Below are 23,133 nucleotides of genomic sequence, written 5' to 3'. Positions count from 1 at the left end.
TGAGCTACTGAAAAGGGTTTTTTATTACCAGGCTCATATCTAATAACTTTATCATGGATGCCTACACTGTGCTAAGCCTTTAGAAAACTGTAGAAGAGACACGACAATATCAGTAGCATAACGAACAGGCAATTGATAGGACTCAGGAGACCAATGTTTACTGTTGACCTTCTAGCAAGAAATTTAAACTCTGTGCTTTAGCCTCTTCCTCTGTAAAATGCAGTCTTGACAGTTATCTCCCCTGGAAGTGTTTTCAGATCAGTTGGTAAAATCTGAGTTATTAACAATTGCTTCTGTGCAGCAGCATGGGGATCAATGTGCCCTGTGTGTGCAGGTTTCAACATCCTGAGTTTCTTTGCCGCTTCCATTAGTCACCATGGGCCATTGACATCAAGACTGGTTGAATAAATTTGTGCTAAAAGTAAAGACACCTCTGGCTGCTTTGCTTTCTATCTTTGTGCTTTCTGATATACGATTTTCCTCCTTCCACACTACTCACAACAACGCAGCCAGACTTGGAAGTAACTGTAATGACAAATGACTTCTCAGTTGTCATTTTAACTGGTTTTGACTTCTACATACATTTAATGCATTCAACAAAAAAATCTGAGTAAGAAGATTTAATCACAGGCTAGATGGCAAATCCACTGCTTTCCTCAGAACCAGCTGTATTAACAGGAAGGAAAAAACAGAATATGGTGTCACAAGAACACAGCCTTTTCCTTCACTTCAAAGCTTCGCTCTAAAATTCTTTTCTATTTCTCATCTGGGAATCAGGGAGTTTTAACAGATGAGGAATGGTTATTTATAAGTCACAGAATAAATTATAAACATAACCTACAATTGTAAGTGTTTTAATTATAGGGGAAACCAGCCACGTGTGCAGGGCTATGCAGATAGATATTCCAAACAGAAATGCATTATTGCAATAGTTTCTAGGACATCCTGTCTTGGGCAATAGAGAGTATATTTAAATTATTAAATCATGGGGCACAATGGGAATAGATAAATAGAATAAAAAAGCTGGTGCTGAGACCCTTACTGGCTAAAATACACTTTCTTTTGTTAAGAAAAAAAAATCATTTGGGGTTCCCTTCAATCTGATCCCAAACATTACTTTGGTAGAAGCTTAAATGCACTGAGTGCATCTTGGAGCATTTCTTCTGCTTTACCATCATCTGAAGGGAATTCCAACTGTCTGCCCAAGGTCTGGTCTGTCATGTGAAATTCCAGAAATCATCACAGAACACACCATCCTCAATTTCTTTGTTAAAATGTTACAGAAGTTTTGAACTTCAGACAGTGGTTCTGCATAAAATGATAAAATAAAGTCTGTATCGTCTTTATTGGTGGTCCCAGCCTACCTTCTCTCTCTAACAGCACAGAAGTCCTACCCAAGGCCATGAACTGCAGCTAAATGCGTCCCTGGCCAACTGGTGGTCAGTCACTGCTCAAATGCACAACATAAGAGGGCACATTGTACTGAGTTGTTTTCTGATTGCTTAAGAAATGCCTTTCTGGTTGACAAACAAAATAAAACCCAGCTGTTAATTTTAAAGTGTGGATTTTCTCCTGTTTTTTTTTTTTTTAACGAGTCACAACACTAGTAAATAAAAGTCATATTTCAGTGCAGTTCTTTAAAAGACTTTTTATAACAAAAGGCAGTTCCTTCCTGTAAATTTAATTTATTACCTACATTCCTCTTGCTTACTAATGCTAACCTGTTTTTATATCAATCAGTGGTCTTTTCAGTATCAGGGCATCTGATAGCTGCCCTAGTGTTGATAATGATTTAACAACCCAGTATGTTGATACCTTCTAGTTCTGATGGAAGAACGAAAGAAAGTGTCAAAGAAGTGAGAAACAGATTTTTTTCTGGCAAATCAGGCAGCTAAAGCTAAAGAAGTCAATAATTAAAAGAACAGATAATTGAATATGTTGAGTTGGACTGGTACAGAAGAGAAACTCAGTGAATCCTGTGCAGAAAAGGCAGAGACAGCATATCTGACCCTCCTTCCTATGTGCAAAGAACACAGAAGAAAACTAGTCATTCTTCAGCATGTATCACAAAAATCTGTCCAGCCACAATGAAAATTACCACAATCAGAAATATCTTTTCACTGAAACACATTTTGAAATAGAAAGAAAACTTAAAAAGCTCTTTTGTAGAAACAACTTTTTTGTTGCAATCTATGATTTTAGTATCTAAACTGGTGCAGTTTGATTTCTATTTGTGAGGAAAATGCTTAACTGCAAAATTGAATGTTATATTAAGATAGTTTTATAGGCAGTCATGGCAATTATTTCACTAACATTAAATCATCTGCTGCTGGTTTTTTTTTTCCACATGATATTTTTGTAGGCTATCTTTGAAACATTTATTATTCCTAAAAAAAGCCCTGATGAAGTGATCTGGACAGGAGAATATATTTGTAATCAAGCTTGCTTTTGGCTAGTATCTGCAAGATTTTATTTAATCCAAGTATAAGAAGTACAAAGCCCATCTACAAAAAGTAATATCTTTTTCTACTTTGGACATGATACGTAAAATATAAGGTGAATCCTAGTAATAGACAGAATTTCTGTGGAGCCCATAGCTGCAGAAATCTTTTTCCATAACATGAGGAGCCAGAGGTCATAATTGTTCGTCTCTTGGACCTAAGTTAGAAGCTGAGTACTTTTTAAAGCACTAACTCACTTCCCCAACAATACTAAGGGTACACTGTGCTAACCATGAGAGCTCCACTTTCTACCTCTCATTACTAATGGTCAAAACTGTTAATGCATTCCCACTGGATCACTTTTATGGCCAAAGCACTATCAGGATACAGGATACTGCTTCACAGAGTTCTGCCAATGTGGAAGTGAAGTGTTACTGTGTGTTTCTCACCAAATTAGATCTCCTGTAGTTTTTTCCTTTGAGCATCCTGCAAAATTTCAGAGCAATACACTGCATTGTCTCAGTTAAAATTACTGATTCCCATGATAATTTTGATATGAGCACTTCTAATGAAATGAATGTAGTTTTCTGAACTACAAACCAAAGAAATTGTGGTCAATTAATCTTTAAATGCATATTTCATGTATTGGACAGCTGAGAAGAGCTGAGTTGCATATGTGTGAGTACCACAGAGTTCATCACTCTACCAAGGGCTGGGACAGAACTGAGCAGTGGGGTCTTAGGGCAACCAATATCAGCTGTTGGATGTTCACCTGGGAGTTCAAAGTATTCAGCAGTTTCCCAGTTACCACAGCACCACTGCCGGTTATAGGAGCTGCACTTGATCTACTTGTAGATGTATGTAGGACACACAGGTGGATCACCTGTGATTTTGGTCTTGCTCATTGGTGTCAAGGAGAGTCTTGCCTACAAAAGAAGTACAGGATCATCCTACACCAGTAATGATCCCTGGAGTTTATTTTCAAATCTGTGAAATAAATATATTAGATTTGGCTCAGCCCAAGAATAGGATGCATGCTCATTAGACAGAGAGGACTAGAAACACCCTAACATCCTTGCTGTCAGAAGCCCTTCAAATCCTTGCTATTCAGGGTAATCAGGATACAGGGAGGGATCTGGAGTAGCTTCTTTTAAAAGTAAATGTTGTGTGGCTGTAGATCATTAAAAAAAAAAAAGTCATATACAAGGTTCTATGAAAATTAGTTTACAACATTTTAACTATATAAACAATGCACTATTCCTTTCCAATTTTAAATAGAAAACTTTCACTTACTTTATACTAGCATTATATATGCCAAATCAGTACAAGTATAATCCGCATTCTCCTTATTAAAAAATGAAGTTATTACTAAGACTAGGCATTATTTAAGATTTTCATTTAAAAATACCAAAAACCCTAACTTTGAAATACAAAGCGTCAACAAACTACACATCCTTAATTATATTTTAATTTATTTGAATTTGAAAGGAATAAAAACTTTGATACAGCTTTTCTCATTCGGTATCCTTGAAGTGTTTGTAACAATGGAGTGGCTTGCTGCTTTGATATTGCTGCCACTTATAACAGAATTATCAAAACTCAAGCCTTAAAAATGTAGTTATTTTCCTCTAAAGTTAACAGTATAATCACTTTAAAAAAAATATTGCCATTTAAATGTAATGCAGTGGATATTTTTAATATAATGCACCATTAAAGAAGAAACCAAATCAAAATTTAAAAAATAGCCTTTGCTTATTTCTAAAATATACTCCATTATCCAGAAAGACTTAGAAGAAAAGTAATTTGAAATTATTTGAGAATCAAATAATTAAAAAAAGGAAAAGCAATGCAAACTGACTTCATAATACCATACTTCATTTCTATTCAGTCGTATAAATTCTTCTCTTTTTTTTTTTCTATTTCTTGTATATTATGTTTTGCTGGCGACTTATTTGTCCCAATTATAAACTCCTATGCTGCACTTTCTCCATGTTCTTTCTTGCAGAAATGAGTGTGTGAAAAGTTTTATTTAAGGTCATCAGAAAAAAAATAGCAAGATGCCCTATTTGAGTTTCTCATTTTCTAGTTATTTATGCTGTTTGCCTTATTTTATGAGAACACCATAACAGAAATATTTTTCAGGTTCAAACAATATCTTCTAAAAATTTCTCTGGAATAGAGCTGCAGTGGTTCATCCCTTCTGAGTCACTCATGGCTTCTAAACACAGCAAAAATTGACCCTCTTGATTTTTGTTAGTCTCATTTTCAAGTTTCCTAACAATTCCATTGCACTGAAATATAGGTGGTGGTGGTGGGTTTTGGCAGGGGAAGAAGGGAGTTGGAGTTTATTCTGTTTTGGTTTGGTTGCATTTTTTTCACAAAACATTGGATAGCCTTTCTATGAAAAGATAACTATTTCCCTGTATCAAGCAGCACCAAATATTTATCATCAATGTCTTTTTTCCCCTTCTCTGAATCAATATCCTACAGTAATTCACAGTCTTTTCTACAGTACTTGGTCAATTATTTTCCATTCCCCACTTGAAAGTAGAATTTCATATTAAAGAAGTTATACCTTACAAATGTGAATGTTCTGCATTTGTAAGAATGCAGAGAAGAAGGGGTGGGGAAGGCAGACAGAGTGAAGGGTTTTTTGGTGGATCTCAGTAAAAAAGACCCAACAAAAATGTCATACTAACATAGCTGGTTTAATAAGATAGAATACAAAGATTGATATAGAAACAAAGTAAATCTTGCATCCCATCAGGTTCTGGGAAGCACACTTTCAAACAGACCACAGATGGATTTTCCCCCACTATGCAGATCCCATCTGTGAATATGTTCCTTCTCCCTTCCATGCTGTAGTGCCTTAAATTTTGTGTAACAAGTAAAGCCATGCATCTTCTCCTGACAGGCTGGACTGTTATCTCTGTCATAACGTCACCAGCATGCAGAACAGACCCATATGGGCCACTCCAAGAGATTTCCTTACAGCAGCTGGTCATGCTTAAACACAGGACCCGACACAGCAAACACGGCCTGGCTAAGATCTAACTCCTCAAATACAAGGTCTTCTGCAAGACTCCAAATATAATGAAGTTTTGTACTGAGTTTTGTACTGATGATTTCAGACCGTTCCCCTAGTTTTATCAAAATAATACTCCATGAGAGCACCCAAGCCAACTATTCAAAAGTTGCCATGGCCTTCTATTCATAATGCTCTCATTCATTCACCTAGGTGAATAAGCATCATCTCCAAGGAAAGAGAGACATCACCTTTACATACAGTGCTTTTATGTCAACAGACACATATATAGGATGGTCTTCCCTGTCTGTCAAGAAAAATCAGAAAACCCACTTTCTTATTTATCACTTTTTGTTTTTAGTGTGATGGGGTAAAGGATACAGAAATGTGTTCATTTTTTCTTTTTGCTTTGTAGTGACTAAGAAAGAAATCAAAATAAGTATTCAGCTGGACTACAAAAGAATTCACTTGCTTTCTTAACATCTTGAGCTTCATTAACTTTCTGTCCCTTCAGGAGTCTAAGAAAGGCTACAGATACCCGTAAAAGCAATCAGTCCCAGTAACAGAATTGCCAATGTTATTCCTGTTTTTCAGGCTCAGAATAGTTCTCTGTTTAGCACTCAGAGACTGTCAGGTACCACAATAAATAAATGCATAAGAAATGACATCTCTGTAATTTGACAAAATACAAGGCAAAAAAAACCCAGAAGAAATCTGGATTTATACAGCAAATTCTGTAGTTCTGCTGAGAGAATAAACAGTACAGAAAGAGGCTTAAAGTTTCTTCTTATTGGGTGTAAATGTGTGTATTAGCCATTAAACTTCTGCTGCTGAAAAAGATGTCAAAAAACACAAACATGAAATGGAAAAGTAGCATGTGCATTTCCATAATCCATTCCAATGTGAAATAAGGAACAGAATAGCTTGTTGTTTGTTTGTTTGTCTAGTTGCTTGAGGCTAGTGGTAAGGGTCCTGCAGCATATATTTAGTACTAGTAGAATCAAGAAACAAGGCCAGCATGTATTTTATGTACACGTATAAAAACATAGAGAAAATAATAATAAAAAAACCTTAGGAATGAAATGGCATTGAATTAAAACATACACCTTTACCTGCAATATCAACAGCATCAAAAGATATTAGAAATTAATGTAGAGTGCCATATAAACTACTAAAAAAAGATGTGGATTGTATAATTCAAAGAGAAAGAAAAGAAAGAAAATTGTTAGAACTGTAGAAGAGAATGGGTAGTGTAAGTCGGTTACTTAGATGTTTCCACATACCCTCTCAAAGCATAAAGATATATATCAGGTGCGAAAATGAAAGAAAACATGTATCCTGTTAAGGATCCATTTCATTCTCTCCCCTTCAAAAGAACAATTTTTTTCCAGGACAGAAAAATTCCAGTATTTCACATGCTTTTGCATAGCCAGTTTTTTGATACTTCATTTTAGTTCTGCCCATCCTCACACCTACACATCACCACTAACTCCATGACTAATGAAAAATTTAGCAATTAAAGGACTGCCTACTGCGTGTAATCTGAAAGCTATTTCTGTTACATGCAATGGTAACAACACAAGGAAACCTTTCATCCAACTGTAGAGCAGCATGATCAAAATATAGTTAGCCTGGGAACCAAGTATTTCATTGTTCACCTTGCTTCACATACCTCTGAACTGTAACACTCCTTATGTGGGTATGTCCAGTTTTGTTAAAGTACCCCAAAAGAAAGCTTATATCTGTATTTTAAACAGTCTTATACAGTTATCATAGTCACACTGTGATAGGACATTCGTCTCCCCCAGTAGCATCTGTTGAAGACTAGAAACACTTTTATATTTTGGGACAGTATTTTACTATACGTGGTCTGGACTCAAAAATAATTGAGCTGCTTCAACCCAGACTGACAAGATTCGTCTTTGCTTAGAAACCAGAAACAGAAAATTACAACTCAAGGGCTAATGAGTCACAAAATCATTACGTGAGATCAGGTTTTAAAGCAAAAAATATTTTGCAGCCTCAGTATCACTGTTACCCATGCAGGAATACAAGTTAGTAAAAACAAAGTTATAAGGCAGAAAAGCAGGAAAATCAAGATAGGCTGTTTTGAACCTATGCATCTGTAATAGCATCAACAAGTACTGCTTGTAGATCTTCTCAGCTGGAAAAAAAGAAAATGGAACTGTAACAGATTTTCTCCTTCAAAATCTATTCACGTTTCATTGTGGAGGCTTTCCATGAACAGCTTTAGTTTGTTTCAGCATGAAGGTATCAAATACAGCGTGAATGAAGGGAATGTTTAGACAGAAGCAGTAGCACAAACTCAAAAAAGATTTTGGTAGCTAATGTGGGGTGGAGGCTGAAATGCAAGTCTAATGCATTTATTGTTATCACTGTTCTGTGGGATTTATGCAAAAGTGGCAGACTCATACATATGGGGTACTTTTACTAATAGTATCTTTCACTCAAAAACACAGTAAGTTGAGTTACTTCATTCTGCTGTTTCTATATTCCATTAGTTTATTTTACCAATACTCAAACAACGGAATATATTTGCAGTGCCAAGATAACCCTTAGGTGATCTCTAGCATCATGCTGGAAGATTATCAGGAAATCAAGTTTCTCCAAAACAAACAAACAAGAAAGTACTGAATTTTCATTCCCTGGCTGAAAGAAAGGATTTCAAACATGACAGCAAATCAAAAAGAATCTCAGTCTTTTCACAGAAGGTTATATGATGTAGTAATGATATAAGGAGTGTTGAAAGGGAACTAACTAAATGACATTCATTTATTTTGAAGTTAAAAGAAAATGAAACAATTGGTATTTCCACTTCAAGCATCTCAAGCTAATATTATCTTTTAAAGCCCTCAAGCCCTGCCACACAGATGCAGAGCTGCAAAATTTTATAACTCAATCAAGACCCTTCTGTTCTCTCATTGAAACAAGAAAGGAAAATGGAACTCTGTAGGGGATGCAGAAATGAAAAGTTCAAGAAGGCCATCAGCAAAGTGCCTGCTAGTTCCTAAAATTTCCTTTACACATTTCTTTTCAGTTTGCAGAGTATACCCATAGAAAGATTCTCATTAAGCACAATTGGGCCTGCTCCTCAGCCTGCATGTGGAAGAGAAACATTTTAAGCATTCAGGGCAGCAAATTTCCCCTTCTTCAGTTGTTCAGGGAATATTTTCAAGCTAAGGTATCATTATGATGTCAGCCTAGATAGGAAGTACAATCATGAGGAACAAAACGTAATATTCCTTTTTAATGTACTAAAGGGAGAAGCTGCACTGCTGCTAAGTGTTAGATAACCCAGTATCTTGCAAGAAATGTTTATTCTTCCATTTCTCTAGACAAATCTACAATGATACAGGCACATTTTTTCAGCTCCCAAACAGTTGGGTGCTTCTATCCCAATCAGAAGTCCTTTTAATGACTTGGACATATCAAGTTATTTAATATCAAGGACTTCAGAAGTTTGTTTCAGAGTGAAAAGCTCCAAAAGAAAGATAACGTTACACAGATTCCTGAAATATTAAAAGTTGCTTTGTTCAGAGATAGTATTTCCTTACTTCTGGGGCTGGCAGTTCCTAAGAAAGGAGCACCATGGATCATTAACTCCCTATGAGGCTATAAAAATATATAAATGGAGAAAATTTAAAATTTTGCATGAAATTTCTTCTTCCACTGCAATAACTTTCATGACTTTATTTCTAATTATAAGAATCTTTAATCACACAGATTAAAGGGAACAAAGGTGTGTCATATGCCAGAGTTTGCCTCAGGTAGTGACAATATATCTTTCTCTTGTGCTTCAAATATCTGACTGTTTTGGATGATTTTCAAGGACAGCAATTACCACTTTAATTCAGTTACTACCAGTAGTGCTGTGAGTTCAGAAGGGCCCAAATTACTATCAGAAAATATCCTCCATCTTATTTTCACTTCTTCTGACAACCAGATTTAATGGCTTTCACTTTATTTCTATGACTGCAAATATGGAGCTCATTTAAAAATTCTGTCTCAGTGCAAAGTTATCTGCATGTCAACCTATCAGTCTTTCAAACTATTTCATAAATTCCATTGCAGAGATGTCCAGTAAGTACAGAACTGCTTGCAGAACAGAGATTTCTCAAATAATGGATTTCTTCTCTGGTTTTAGATCTTAGATTGAACTTCAAAAAGAATTTTGTTTTATAGATTTTCCCAGTTTGCATTGTCACAAATCAAACCCATTTTTAGTCATCTCTTAGTAACCTCTAATCCCTTTTGCTTCTTATTTTTGTTCATTTCCATATTACTGAGTTCTGAGTCTCGTAACCTAAGGTTTTGGGTGCAACATGTCTACAGCAGTTTCAGATGATGTAGCCAGTACTATATGAGTGATCACATACATTACAAGCAGAGAATCTCTATTAATTAGAAAACCCCTTTAAGTCAGAGTTGTTACATTTATATTCAAGCACCAGCACCAAAATGGCTCGTGCAGAATAGCAAGTGATGTAAACACCTTCTTTACCTCAGAACCAGATCTTCATTGAGATGAGATATTCCCTTCACTTTCACAACTTTAAGGAGTTGAGCTCTAGTCTAGGCATGGCTTATGAAAAGAACACTGCCCATTGCAAAAGGCCAACTTTGCCTACTCTCAGCATCATAATCACCACCTATCCTCCGTGGGTCTTTCTCACCAGTTTCTGTAAACCAAGAAAGTCAGCATAGTATCTGGGAAAGGAATTCTTACAAATTTATTACAAGTAGCATAGTTCTGACAAAAGAAATGTTTACTCAACTTTTCTGCTGAAATTTTTAGGAATATGAAACATACATACAAATGTGAGAGCAGCACTATAATTTGTGTGACTTACACAATGACGTGGGGATCAAGTAGACACAAAGACTACTGCTATGTCTGAGCATCACTGGGATGCACTTCTAGGAGGGAAACAGAAGCCTCTGCTCTCCCATTAACTGAGGATGTAAAGGACAGAGAGAAAGGTTTAAGGAAACAGCATGAAGAGATTATATAATAAATTCTGTCATTCTTAACTGTTCAATGCCGATACAAACACAGTTAGATCTTGAAAGCAGTGAATAATAAATAGGCTTGATAAAATATACAGCAAAAGCATAAGGGATATTCTGAAAAAAGAAGAGACAAGAAATATATTATGGCCGCTGAATTTGAAGAAAATAAAACGTAAGCAGAATTATTTAGTCTGGATTTTTTTTCCCTCTGATGAGGATTTTTAAATAGTCAGCTATATTTTAAAAATATTTTGATCGTGAAGTAGGAACCCATAGAAAGAGAGGATGAAAACAAGCAATATGGGAAATGAAGACAGGAGAACCTCTGAGCAAGTTGTGGGAAACTCTGTCTCTCCTGGAGGACTAGAAGACAAGGCTGCTTTCCTGCTCCCTTTTATTTAGTTTGGCAGCACACAAGTATGTCTAGTGTGACTGGGGTGGTCTAGGGTCTTATTATTAACATCTGTCCACCTGACACATCTACTATTAAAAGGTCATTCCAGCCTCTCAACCAGGAAGATTAAGGTACTCTAAGTGGGAGTATATGTCATTCTTTTTTGCCTGTGTGTTTTATTTTTTCTCCCTTGGCTACCAACCAGGACTGCCATTTTCCTATTGCAGCCATCCAACCCAAATGCATAACATGATGGCTCACATCACTACTCATGATAGACCACAACCCCCTCTTCCTGACCACACAGGTCAGCAAAGACAATTTGCATAAAGAATTGTAACGTCAAAAGCAGGTAACCTGTACTGATCTACCACCTCCACATTATTTTTATCTAGTTTTTCCTTTAGAAACAGAACAAGTCACTCACTACATAATAGAACTTGACTAACCTGAATTCAAAGGCATGGTGTGTCAAAACAGCACTTCTAATGAACTCTTGCTTGCTATCAAATTCTTCTACAGTGTACAATTGACATTTCCACAGCTCTAAGGTTCCCAGTTAAATTGTTTCAGCTGTTCATCTTAAGAGCCACCCACTCATGAGTAAAAATGACTACTACAAAAATAAAATCCTGACAGAAAATTAATGAAATTCATAACTCCCAGCACAAAACTAGTGCTTTATTTTCAAGAGTAGCTTTTTTTCATTTACTATTTTACTCTTCCTCCATTAAATAAATATTAATTATGCTGTTTATCTATAGAACTGTTTCATTCTCTGTTACCCAGAGCTTTCAGTTGTGCTCGGATTTGCAATGAAGAGGAATGTTTTTAAGCAGAAATATATTTTTCCATATGACTTAAAGGTTACATAGAAAATAATTAAGCAGGCAGGAATCTGCCTGTATTTAATTATATCTATCAATCTGTCAGTCATACAGCATATACCTTTGTGTTCATTATATTATTTGATTGTGTTTGATGCTGTTAGGTTTCTAAACAGTATGTGCCATAAATAGTGTTGCCCATGGCACAAGTCTGTTGTGCAGTATTCAGGTCGCCCTGCACTAACCAGGTCAGCAGATTTGAAGTTGTCCTGTACCACAAATGGAAAAAAAAGATGTTGAAAACTAACCTTTCTAGTGCTGACCAGATATAGCAAAATAGTTGTGTCCCATAAGAAATGATCCCCATCAAACAACAGATTCTATGTACAAAATTTCTTGTTATGCTACATCCTTATTGGGATAAAAAAACATTTTACGAAAAAAATGAAGGAAGGATTTATTCCAAAGCCTGTTAGTGATATATGCAAAGAGCCTTCATGAGTCAGAATGCAAAGTTTGCTCCCTGTTAGCTTAATTTGTCAGCCAAGAGGTGCTCTCAAGCTCTGCTAATCAAAAGATTGAAATGGAGCTTTTGGGATCAGGCTGAGCCTATTTCTCAGAGATGAGAGAATTTAGTTGAGTTGCCAGACCAACTTTAATATCTTTCTTCCAAAATACAGTTAGTTTTGACCCTTTGCCACTCCAGCAGTGTGAAATCTCAGAACAATGCAAGACAAATTAGACATGCAAATGCCTATTAATAAGACAGACAGGTAGGTGTGTCTCTTTCAAAGGAAGATTACCATGGTTTCTCAAGGGCTTTATGGACTTCAGAAGCTTATTGCTGAAAATATAGTTTTCTAGTTATTTAAAGGTTAGATGACAAATCAGTGAGACAGTTGGCTGTATGAAGAATAATTTTTTTTCAAACAGATGTCTTCTAATGCAATGATTTTATCATCTAATATAATTTTTTTATTTGTTTTGTTTAGAAAGTTAAAAATATCACACATCTCTCCTCTTACTTGCTGTCTCATGTAATCACATGTAAATGTCCTTCAAAACACTCCTAGTGTATGTATTAAATTACATTTCATCCTCTTCATAATTCATGACTACCAGTTGTGATGTCTTCCTTAGAATGCCCTTTGTGTCCTCAACAAAACTAGTCAAATTGGCACTAGCACTTCTAATAACATAGTCTACAGGGGAATTATGCAAAACAGATATGCACCTATAGCTATGCTTAACTGGTAGAATCACAGGCTGGTTGAAATTGGAAGGGACCTGTGTGGGGCACCTGATCCAGCACCCTGCTCAATCAGGGCCACCTAGAGCCGGTTGCCCAGGATCACCTCCAGATGGCTTTTGAATATCTTCAAGGACAGGGACTGCACCACTCCTCTGGGCAGCCTGTGCCAGTACTCAGTCATCCTCATGGTAAAGAAGCGTTTCCTGATGTTCAGAGGGAACCTCCTGTGTTTCAGTTTGCCTCTGACTGGTCACCAGAAATCAATGAAAAAAACCTCTGGTTTCACCTCTTTACATTCTTCCATTCTTAGTTTCCCCTGAACTGCTTTTTCTTCAGGCTGAACAGCCTCAGCCTTTCCCTTGTAGGAGAGAAGTTCCAGTCCTTTAATCATAGTGACCCTTCACTGGACTCTCTCTGGTATGTCCATCTCTCTTCTACTAGGAAGCCCAACCTGTGTCCTCACCAGTGCTGAGGAGAAACGTGCCCACATCAAACATACACCATCATTTTCTGAAGGTGCTTTGCTTCTTCCACATCTCAGCACCAGCATTTCCAAATTTTGTTTTCAATTACTGAACTAGATAGACTAACAGCAATTAATTTAGTAAAACAGACTGTGTGGTATATTCAGCGATTCATGCAACCATGTGTATGTACACATCTATGTTTCCTATCAGAAAGAGATATTCAGAAGGCCCCAGTTATGTTACCTTTAGTACTGTTTCATGCTTCCTCTGTGATTTCACATTGCCTCAGCTTGCTCTGTGTTACCATAGTTTTTGTTAAATAATTCAGTGCTGTACTTTTCACTGTTTGAACTTTCATTTACGCTATTAGGTTCTCATCTGACAGACAGCCATGGTCTTTGTAAATCTCTTCCTATCTGGAGAAGTAATTTTATTTTCTTACCCAGTGGTCATGCCAACCATGCATATAATTCCCTGTCTCCTCTCTCCTTCTCTAAAGACATTTTTCCTGACACATACCTCTTGGATTTCTTAATTTCAGAAAAGATTCATGCCAGTAACTACTTATATCATCTGCAGATACATCCTTCTTCAGCACCTGTTTCTATTTAACCATGCTTCTTGAACTTCAAGGAAAGGTCTGTAAAATCATGTACTAACGTGACTTTGAATATCTTCTCTTTTTCACTTGCATTACTCTAGTAATTATAAGACACAATTTTAAAAGGGTAGCAAGATTAACATGCAAACAAATGAGTAAAATAATACATGTCTTGTGTAAAAAGAAAGCATAACGCTTTCCACAAACAACTACCAAACCGATGAGCTTTATCCAGTTCTCAGGAAGAAAGTGATCTGAAAAACAAACAACACCAGGTCTTTTTCTCTTTGAGGATGGTTGTCAGGCATCTCTGTCATTTATGCATAAATGCCCAGGAAAATGATCATATGTATTTGAATGTAACCATTGTCAAACGATGAGTCAGGGTTTCAAGATATTCCTGCCATCTGTGAACATCTAAGATGACAGGTACCTTCAAAACCCTCAAAAATGCTTTACTGTTTCTTATCACATTTACATCAATAAGATAAAATTTCATTGGCAATGTGTCAGTAGATATAACAATGGGTAATACTGCATTTTTATATATTTCAGAATACAGCTGTTAATATTTTCTTTTTAAATACATACTGCTTCAACCTCTCAGTGATAAACTGATGTTATAATATCAGTTTTATATGTCATAAATGTCTGATGGAACTCAAAATTTGGATTAATTCAGGAGAAGACAATCTTACTAGCAATTTATTCAGGGCCTTGCAAGTATACATAGGACTCATTCTCTTATCAGAAAATTCCCTGTTATCAGAATGTTTTTATTCAGATGTTTGTTACTTTGCTTTGATTATATTAATAAAATAACTTTTAAAAAACCCACTTACTTTTAATATTATAATAAATTCTGCCAGGAAATGATCAGGCAGGATCTGAATGTTAAATAGAGGCAGCATACAAGTTTTATATTACTACTTCCTTTACTTCTAAAAATTAAATACTTTGGTAATGGAACAGTTCAATGAAGCATTCATCTGAAATACAAAAGATTAAAACCACAAGAATAATTAATACAGCTACTTGCTATGAGGAAATAATGGAAATAGGACCAATGAGGAGATGATGTTTTGCTCCTTCGTAAAAGAACTGAATTGCCAGTCAGGACTTAGAAGGACCTAAGCTCAACAAATACAGGAAAGGTAAAGCTACCAAACTTCCAGAACTGACTGCAAAAGGAAAGGCAGTAACTTTGATCCTAAAATTAAGTCATATTGAAAGCTAAGGAAAAGTTAGCAAGCAGTAAAAATGAAATACAGTATTAGTTTTAATAAATTAAATGTGTGGTAAAATATTCTCATATACTTTTCATGTAGTTCTGTAACCAATAGATGATAGCAACAAATAGTTACTGTAGAGGATGAACTATTTTTTATAGTAAAATAATGTAGAGTGTAGGAGTACAAGCATGAAGTGACAGCAGGGACACTGAAAGTTTGGGCAGAGGATGATGCTGGTGGCCCCAGGGCTATAAAAACTCTCCAGCAGTCAGCTACTGGTTATTGAATGAATGTAACCTTGGGAGCCGTGCAAAACTTGCATTAAGCTTCACAAAACTCAGGTATATCCACCCTATGAACACCACAACATATATTGCAAACCCAGATGTGATGCCACATTGCAGGCTAATGAAGAAAAAGCAAGGTGTAGCTAACACATGGAAATGAGCCCTGGAGTGAGAAAAAAGCCATTAACATCAGTATCATGGTCATCCTATGAAAAAAAACTGGAATGCTGACACTTTGCTTATAAAACTGCTAAGACTTCAATTAGATGAACAATTAAGTTCTTCTCGACTTCACCTATCAGGTCATCCCTTTTTTTTCCTCAAAATATTAGGAGTGTAGTAAGTTGGTGGGACTTTGAGCACCTATTCAGTAAATCAGATGCAATGAATTGGGATCAGATTCAGACAGTGGTTGGAAAGGGGTGAATGACTGGAAGAAAGAAAAATTGCAGCAATGCACCATCACATGTTAAAAGGAAGAAAAGTAGTAACTTTTTCAATAATAACTTTTATTACTTATATAAATATATTTCAAAAAATTGTTTATAAACTCCCTATCTTAAGGGAGAAGACATTGTTATATACTGTGTCAAAGTAAAAAGTACCCTTTTCTTCAAGATCTGAAGAACAGAACATCACGCCTAATAACAACATTCAAAACTAAGATACAAATGATGAAGCAGTCTATAAGAAAGGGAGAGGTGATAATATAATTCGCGTAATTTTGCCGACAGTCAGCCTCACAGACTGCTCTGCCAATCACCAAGAATAGCAACAGTCACCTAGCAAGGAGAAATTATTACAGGCAGCGAAAGATAAGGACAAAGAGTTTCTTCCTTTGCTGGGATTCCTGACTCAAATGCTGAATATTTATGTTAATTTATTACTGCAGTTCACATACTCCAAATGCAGTGCATAAATTATGTTGTGCGTTACTGAAAAATAAATGGCATTTTCTTTGAAGTTAGCTATTCTGGACACAACAAGGTAAATGATGGCTTAATAATTGATGTCTTTGTTGCTGTCTTTTCTAATCCTGTAGGTGGTTAAAGGGAGCAGTGACTTAAATTTCTGATTTTGATTAATCTCTCTTGCCTGTGGAAAAGACATCATAGTATGAGAGAAAACACACCAATTCCGGTAGCTGCTGTCACAAGCTGTGTGTTAGAAGACATCATCCAGTGCTAAAAGGCTACAAACATGAAATATGCTCTAAAGGTGCATGTCAGTCTGCTATTGCCCAAGATTGTGAGTACATGTGTTGCTAAGAGGCACTCCCAAGATAATTAGGGGAAGCCCCACAAGCATTTCTTTGCAATTTTTGCTGTAACAGATCATAAGATACTTCTCTTTTTTTTTCTCTGGGAGGCATCAGAAATTACACACACGCTTTCAGAATAAACCCTGAGTGATCCATTTACTTCCAACGAGTCATGAGTCTTTGCTCAACTTTTCCCCAAGCAATCCCACATTTTCAGAACCTTGTCAGAGTGCTGACAGGATGAAACACATAGCAGTTCACATAGACATTCCTTGTTTCCCATAAGCTATGTGAAGACAGCAGTATAATTCATGTTTTTTCATATATCCCGAAGTCTGACAGTCTGAAATGTTGCAGCAGTTGGCTAAGCTGAAGCTCCCCTGTGTCTGGAGAGGACTAAAACCAAAGGAAATAGTTCTGAAGAATTTTCTTCCATTCAAAAATCCTCCACTATTGATCTCTCCTGCCATATTTTAAGTCTGTCTGCACTCAAAATTTAAAAAAACTCTTTTGGATTCATTCAGTGTTTCTTGATCCTTAAACATTCTTCAGGGGAAAAAAGAAATATGTGAGTAATCAGAAGGTTGTAATCAAGCATCATCTATCATTGACACAGTGATGCCAACAGTCAAGATAAGCAATAGAAACAAAGGCCCAAGGTAAGCAAAAGTAATCTTGGTATAGCTGTCTTATTCCTTTGCTAGTGATGTGCTGGAGCCCTGTACAGTAGGGCTTTCAGGTAACCAGATAGCCATGGTAGCCCACTGGATTGCTGAGTGACCAAGGATGGATCCTTATAGGAAGCCCTGAGAGGCTGAAGAGTCCTGCTGCATTCAAACATTGCAGGAAAACTCAGAGCAGCTTGAATGTGCCCTCTAGGCCTAACACCAACCAGTCCAAAGCAGAAAGCTGGTATTTATCATTGCTGAAATCTCTGGCCATCTGTTCTCTGAAGCTTTACAGTAATTATATTCTGCCCAAATCTAAGCAACAAGGCCAGTTTTCTAGCTGATTTATAATCCCACTCCCTGAAATTACAACATTATATTAGGAAAGTTGTCTTCATAAAAATGGGGGTGGGAACACTTTCTCTTTTAAATCGCAACATCTTAAATCTGGAATGTGCCCATCTTTGTTTGTGCTGTTCAATATGGATCAAACCAAGCCGCTAATAAATATCATTTAATGCCTGAAGTTTCCTGATATTGCACTGATAGAAATATTTAAATTCCAGTCTTTTAGATAATTGGAGCTTGTCTTAAACACACTCCACAACATTCATTTTGGTCTGAAGAAAACAATCATTTTTGTCTTTTTTGAATTCTCAGTGATGCAAAGCTAGAAAGCCTTCCTGTGCCAGCCACAATTTGTTTTGTGGTTAGTGGAAAATGAAGTAATGCTTTTAAAATGCCTAACAGCTGGTGATGGAAGCTTCATCCAGGAAATTCTCAACACTTGCAGTTTTGCTTTGCCCTAGAGTATTGACCGTTTCTGTATTGAAATATTTATCAACCCACTGATGGGCAAAACACATCTTTGCTTTGCCTAGTCTCTTGGATTTCTTCTCTGTCCCCGTGGATGATAATCTAATCCATTAATAACATTAACCCTAAAAACTAATTAATGCAATTGATAAATTATGTCTCAAATAGTTCTTGCTATGCTCAGCATAAAGGCTAACTGTTCCTCTTCATTTGTCCACAATGCTGTATTGTTTAGCAAGCCTGGAAAATAATGCCCATTGTATTTCTTTTGCTGCACTCCATGCAATTTGTGTTTTTATGTGGGAACAGGAGAAGTATGTTTGAATAATGTTCGAAATCCCAGAAGTTCTCCACAGAGGCATTCCCCTACTCTTTCCAGGGAATTATCACAGCTCAATATCTTGCAGCACTGGATCCTAAAATATCCTTCATGGCTCGCTGCAATTCATTTGTTGTACACAAAGATTCAATTCCGGCATGTATCACTGAGAGTTGTTTTAATTTCTCAGGGGTTGAATTCCGTAGGAGCACAATTAAAAAGCATTTTCTGCACTTAATATTAACAAAGTCCCTTAGCAGACGAGTCTCACAGCACAAAATTCACTTAAATACTCAACTGAATACGTGGTAGTAGATTTATGGATATAAACAGCCTTTAGCTTTTATCAGAAATACCAACGCAGGCATTAAGAACAGTAGCATTGGGTCCTCTAGGTGTATCAAACATGGTATTTTAACTGAAGTGTGGGAAGCAAGGAATAGCAGCATGACTATGAAAGAAACTAGAGGGAGAGAATCAAACTTTCACATCAGTCTCCAGAGAGACTATGATAGAGAGTCAAGAATCATTCAGGTTGAAAAAGACCTTTAAGATTATTGAGTCCAACCATAAATCTGGACAGTGTTTATATGGGACTTTGTTGGCTGAGCCATCTGCAGCCTGGGGTCTTTACTAGCTTTATCATTCTCCCTTGTTTTAACTTGCTCCATCTGTCAAAACAGCATGGACACATGTAATTACTCCATCAGGAAACAAGAACACACTGCCTTCTCCTGAAAAATTGTCTGGTCTTCACATGACTTGGTTGTTCACATATAAATGGAAGAAATGGCACTAATCTTCCTGTTGAGGGCTGGACAAGTTCAATGAGGTCTCAGATCAATCAAGTGTGAGATAGGTGTTGGAAATGCAAACCCTTTATCCAACAAAGTTTCGGTCATCTTTCCAGCAAAGCAAATATTGAAAGATCTACCCTGCCAGCAGACAGCACTTTGCCATATAGCACAGACAGAAGCTGTCAGAGTCCTGTTAGGACTGCTGTCTTTCATTGCATGGCAGTGTTCCCCACAAGCAGGAACACTCACCTTCAGCATAACCATGAAGTTCAGGCAGCCATACAGATATGCTATGTTCTCCTTTATTTTGTTGCCTAAGTTGGTTGAGCTTAAAGCCAGCTCTGCTTCTACATTGTTGGCTTGGAAGATGAGCAGTGTGTTTGGGGAAAAACTTCTCCTTCAACATCTACACAGAATGAAAATGTAAAGCACATATAATTGATGGGGGATGGTGTTGCAAGGTCTGGATATAGAGGGGAAGATCTTTTCAGCTTCACACCTTATATTTCTAATCCTGCACCAGAAGAACAATGTGAATCAAGATCCTGAAATCCCCTGCCCTTCTTAAATTGTTCCTGTTCATAATAGTCCTGTTCTTTTGGAAATATCCCAGAGTACAGGCAAGTTCAGCAGTTTTACATAAAGACAGTTGTGAAGTCCTTCACAACCTAGGAAAACAGACCCAGCTTTTCTTTTGCATGGGTACTAAGAATTCACAGGTATCTCTGGCAGGGAAAAAAGAAAACAGACTTTAAAACCCTCACTGGCCCATCTATGAGATAGTTTCCCTTCTTGCTGCCAGAGAACTCAAGTTCAAAATAGTCTGTTTAGTTTCACTTCAGGAGAAAAAAAAATTAGTTAACTGCAAAATTGAGACCTTTTTTTAGGGAGACAGCAAAAGAAAAAATGACAAGTCAAGCAAATTCCCATCCCACAGTCTGCTGGCATCAGTGCCCTTCTCTTGCTATTGTCCTTGCTGAGTTTCTGAGCTGTTTGGTGTTCCAATACCCAGTTCTCCCCAACTGAAATCCATTGACATTGTCTTAGTGATGCATAATCAAGTCAAAGCCTGAATGCCCACGCAGGTTTCACACACAGCACTGGAGAATGCGACACAGAGATGTTCAACCTTATTGAGTCCACTTGGCTTCAACAAAGCTAATTTAGTTCAGTCTTTGTAATGACAGACATTGTACAGGTCTCATGCTCCATTCTGATTAGTAACTCAGAGCAGCAGAGAAAATCAGGGGACATTCCCTAGCTGGCATGGCCAAACTGGATCTGGAGACAGGAGGTAAAGTTGCTGGACCCAAACTTATTCTGATCACCCAGACTTACCAAGTCCCTCCGTCTCTCCTAACACATAAGATACTATCAAGTGATAAGAGCAGCTATCAAGACAATAGGAGGAACTGTAGTAATAGGTCTTAGCATTAATACTAATACTATTAATAATAGTATTCTTGTAGCTGCATGTCATTGTATATGGGACCTTATCCTGACAACATGATTTCAGAGGTGCACCTCCAGTACTCACTGGCAGATACCAGAAAATTCAGTGGGTATATCTAGTGGAGAGGATCCTGGATAGGAAAACTAAATGTATTACACTGGTGAAGGTGAGTGAAATGCAGGTGTAACTGCAGGAAAGGTGCTGGACAAGAGCAGGATATGAAAGGCTTGCTCTCAGTGTATGAAATTTTCCCTGTAAAGAACGGTGACAATAAAGATCAGCAGTACTTCTGCCTTTCCTCAGATTAATCCTTTTGAGGATTGTGAGGAGTCATTCCCCTACCATACAATCAGTGCTGTACCTTTGCTGACTTTTTAGCCAATTTTATTAGCTTCATGGCTGGACCTGCAGAAGTAGACTCAGCTACTTTAGCATAATATAATATGCAATCAACCCCTTAGTGCAGATCTTCAATGCATCTAAGGCAATTCAGTAGATGAAGTGCATATACTGGCCAGGGTACAGGCCACCATTGTACCAAAAAAAAAAAAAAAAAAAAAGAAGAAAAGTATTACTGAAATGAAAGGACAAAGCTGGACTCAGAAAAACTAGCTGAGTAGAATCAAGCCAGAAGACGGTTTTTCTCTGATAATTTCTCCTCCCTTACCCTACCACCTCACTCTCTAGTAAAGCAGAAGGCCTTGGTTGGGGATAGTCTTACATTCCTGCGCCTCTGCAGGGAACAGATAACAAGGTAAAAACCTACTAAGCCGGTTGCTATGTCCACACCTTCACATCAATTATCAGGAGCAAGCTGGCAACTATCCAGCAGTCACTACGCTCAGAGCCAGTGCCTCCAAGGGCTGCTTGTAAAGCACGATTAACTATATGTTCTTGAAGGGAATTTGCTTGGCTAGGCAAAGACATGCAACAAAAGGTGGCTTCTTGTGCCAATGCAGAGAGATGGGACCATCAAACAGAGCTTCAGTATGAAGTATTTACAGGCTCATTGCAGCACTGACTAGGTGAGATAGTCAAGACCATCAGGGCAGGCACTAAAACAGACCTGGAGAAAAACTGGAGGCTCATTGTTTAGATGACAGCTACTGATGTGACAGAAGTGCTGCTAAAGGCAAGCCTTGTTCATCCTCAGTGGCTATGGAGAAACCGGGGCAGAAGACCCCTATGACCTGGTGTTAATCCCAACAGTATTGTCTATTTCTTCAAATAGTTTTCTTATAAAAAATTTAGGGATAAACATTTGACAGTGCTGCAGTCACTACAGTGAAACACATTGAGAATTTGTTCTCTGGCCTGGAACAGAACATGGGTCAACTTGAAAGCAAAGTTGATGGCTTTGAATGTGAATGAAGAGCAAATTTACCAGAATGGTATCATCTGAGGGGTATGAGCAGATTAACAATAGCATGTGTAGGATAATATTGTTAGTTAGTATAGAATCATAGACCTATAGAATGGTATGGGTTGGAAGGGACCTTTATCTCATCTGGTTCCACCCCACTTCCCACTAGATCAGGTTGCTCAAAGCCCCATCCAGCCTGGCCTTGAATGCTCCCAGGGATGGGGCAGCCACAGCTTTTCTGGGCAACCAGTGACAGTGAGTCACCACCTTCACAGTAAAGAAATTCTTCCTCGTATCTACTCTAAATTTGCCCTTTCAGGTTGAAGCCATTCTCCCTTGTCCTATCATGACATGCCCTTGTAAAAAGTCCCTCCCCAAGTCTGTAGTATAGTACCAAGAGGAAGTGTTCTTCTGAATATTAAAAATAAGTTCTCAAAAAAGTTAGTCAAGAACCTTAAATCTTTACAGGCTTTCATGAAGGCCTTCCATGAAGGAAATATTGTATGTGTCATTTAATTAGATTCTGAACTGACTCAGGCACATGTTCTCACGCTAATTAACTGCAAAGACAGCAAAGACAGAATATGCCCAAGATGTTTGCAGGACTTGCAGACTCTCCAGCTAAGGAACTAAGACTTCAAACTGCCTCTAGACAAACAAGTTTACTGGGACTACACACAGTCATACCAGCATCTGCATGCATCTAAAACCCACACAGGTCCTGAAGCTGTTTTTGCCTCTGGGATGCAAACAGAGGAAATATAGTAACTTGGCAAATGAGCATGACTGCATTGCAGTGAGCAAGATCACAGTGTCACACAGATCAGCTCTGAAGTGATGCTGATTGGAGGTGCGGAGATGTCTATCAAACTACTTCTTAGACCAATGCACTTAACCAT

The sequence above is a fragment of the Corvus cornix genome, chromosome 1A (assembly GCF_000738735.6).
Source record: "Corvus cornix cornix isolate S_Up_H32 chromosome 1A, ASM73873v5, whole genome shotgun sequence".
NCBI lineage: Eukaryota > Metazoa > Chordata > Aves > Passeriformes > Corvidae > Corvus > Corvus cornix.
The sequence above is the reverse complement of the archived record's forward strand: the minus strand, read 5'-3'. Positions refer to the sequence as shown.